Source organism: Nerophis lumbriciformis, linkage group LG27, assembly GCF_033978685.3.
Source record: "Nerophis lumbriciformis linkage group LG27, RoL_Nlum_v2.1, whole genome shotgun sequence".
In the NCBI taxonomy this organism is placed as follows: domain Eukaryota; kingdom Metazoa; phylum Chordata; class Actinopteri; order Syngnathiformes; family Syngnathidae; genus Nerophis; species Nerophis lumbriciformis.
The window spans coordinates 19,513,672-19,516,539 of NC_084574.2; the positions used below are offsets into that span (position 1 = coordinate 19,513,672).

The 2,868-nt window shown below is 37.0% G+C and overlaps 1 long non-coding RNA gene across 1 annotated transcript; it reads right to left on the bottom strand.

Annotated features, from left to right (window-relative positions):
* Positions 1 to 916: 916 nt before the first annotated feature.
* LOC140679940 (uncharacterized) lies at positions 917 to 2,565 on the bottom strand. The gene is made up of 2 exons (XR_012051214.1): positions 2,436 to 2,565; positions 917 to 1,125 (listed from the first exon to the last, which is right to left on the bottom strand). It is a non-coding gene; the product is annotated as an uncharacterized lncRNA (long non-coding RNA).
* Positions 2,566 to 2,868: the final 303 nt, after the last annotated feature.

A 2,868-nucleotide genomic window follows, 5' to 3' on the forward strand; every position in this document is an offset into this window, starting at 1 on the left:
AATAAATATACTTAAATATATATAAATAAATAAAAAGATTACTGTGTAGATAAATATATTGCACCTTTTCCACATGCGCCCACGTTTATGGGTGTATGTTATATTGTTTTTTGTTTATTCCAGCGAGTTAATCCATTTTGAGGGGATAATTTAATTATAATGCGTTCAAGAGTCTTACGGCATGAGGGAAGAAGCTGGAGGTTCTGCTTCGGAGGCTGCGGAACCTCTTTCTAGAGTCCAGCAGTGAAAACAGTCCTTGGTGGGGGTGGGAGGAGTCTTTGCAAATTTTCTGAGCCCTGGTCAGGCAGCGCTTTTTGCGATCTCCTGGATAAGAGGAAGAGGATTCCTGAAGATCTTTTCCGCCGTCCTCACCACTCTCTGGAGAGACTTCCAGTCTGAGGCACTGCAGGCTCCAGTCCAGACAGAGATGCTGTTGGTCAGCAGGCTCTCTATAACAAAGATACAGTTCTCCAAGCATTATTAGCTATTTGCATTTGTTGTTTAGGATTTATGTTTAAATAACTGTCATAGTGAGTAAAACCTAAATTTTGTATTTGCAAACCTTACAAAAACAATTGATTCTAGTAAAACTCACAGATACAATATCACAGGCATTTTTAGACATAATGCATGTTTGGTTTTGGAGTTGTGTTTATATAACTTTCATATTTAGTATTACAGTAATACTGTCATATTGAGTAAGATACATTTCTTCATGCATTATTAAAACATGTTCATGTGTAGTTTAGGAGTTATGTTTTAATAACTGTCAGATTGAGTGTGGCAGTTATACGTCATTAAGTGTTAAACCTAATTTTTGTATTTGCAAACCTTACAAAAACAACTGATTCTAGTAAAACTCACATAGATTCAATATTGCAGGCATTTTAGACATTTCACATGTTTGGTTTAGGAGTTGTGTTTGAATACATTTTAATTGCTTTTTTCGTTAGGGCAAGTCCGACCGGCAGGAGGCCACGGGGAAGCCCCAGGACACATTGGGAAGACTATGTCAGCCGGCTGGCCTGGGAACACTTTGGGATCCCCCGAGAAGAGCTGGACGAAGTGGCTGGGGAGACGGAAGTCTGGGCTTCTCTGCTTAGGCTGCTGCCCCCACAACCCGACCTCGGATAAGCGGAAGAAAATGGATACATTTAGTATGACAGTTATACTATTATATTGAGTAATAAAAACCAACTTGTGTCTTTAAAAAACCTTACAAATTATATGTTTTCTAGTAAAACTCACAAAGATACATCTCCAGGCATTATAAGCCATTTTGCATGTGGTTTAGGGGTTATGTTTAAATAACTGCCATATTGAAAGTGGCAGTTATACTGTCATTATGAGTAAAACCTAATTTTTGTAATTGTAAACCTTACCAAAATACCTGATTCTGGTAAAACTCACATAGATTCAATATTACAGGCATTTTTAGACGGATTGCATGTGTAGTTTTGAAATTATGTTTATACAACTTTCTCAGTTGTGATACAGTGATACTACATATTGAGTAAAAAAAACTAACTTGTGTCTTTGCAAACCTTACAAAAGAACATTTTAGTAAAAGATACATCTCCAGGCATTATTAGCCATTTTGCATTTGTTGTTTAGGAGTTATGTTTAAATAACTGGCATAGTGAGTAAAACCTAATTTTTGTATTTGCAAACCTTACAAAAACAACTGATTCTAGTAATACTCACATGGATACAATATTACAGGCATTTTTAGACATAATGCATGTTTGGTTTTAGAGTTATGTTTATATAACTTTCATATTTAGTATGACAGTAAAACTGTCATATTGAGTAAAAAAAACTAGCTTGTGTCTTTGCAATTCTTACAAAAGATCATTATTCTAGTAAAACTCACAAAGATACATTCCTCCAGGCATTATTAGCCACTTTGCATGTGTGGTTTAGGAGATATGTTTTAAACAACTGTCATATTTAGGTGGCAGTTATATGTCAATGCGTAAAACCTAATTTTTGTTTTTGCAAATCTTTCAAAAACAACTGATTACAGTAATTGTCACATAGTTTTAATATTACAGGTATTTTTAGACATTTTGCATTGTTGGTTTAGGAATTATGTTGCAATACATTTTTATTGCTTTTTTTGCATTATCTCAGGATTGTAAAAATATTAGTCATATTGAGTAAAAAACTACTGATTGGGTGTGGCAGTTATATTGTCATTATGTGTAAAACCTAATTGTTGTATTTGCAAACCTTACAAAAACAACTGATTGTCGTAAAACTCACATGGATAAAATATTACAGGCATTTTTAGACATAATACATCTTTGGTTTATGAATCGTGTTCGATTGCTCCTGCTCACAGAACCACACAGCCAGCGCACAACACACGAGCCACAAGCCCACAGCCCAAGGCAGTTAAATACCCCTGCAAATCCACAAGGCACGACACTTACTTTGGAGTCAGAGTTTCCTCTGCCCCTGCGTATTGTGGGATTCTGGGGGTTCTTTTCGGTAGCCTGCGGGTCTGCTGGGTAGTCTTGGGGATTCCTTCTCAACCTGCGCGCGTTCACCCGGTCCTCCTTGTCAAGCCTGACGGTCCTCCTTGTCAAGCCTGACGATCCTCCTGGTCGCTCCTTTTTAAATGTGTGCAGCCCTAATGCTCCACAGGTGCGTCTGATTTCAGGTGCCGTTCGATTGGGCACTTTGGTTGTCAGGGGCAACAAGCTAAAAGGGGCAACGTCTTAAAATGCCAGCAAAGTCCACAAGGAATAAACTTATGCAATTAAAAATACAGTCAAAGTCCTCAAAGTGTAAAAACATGCAATCAAATTGTAAAATGTAAAAACATGCAATTAAAATCTAAAACAATAAAAACACTCAGACATG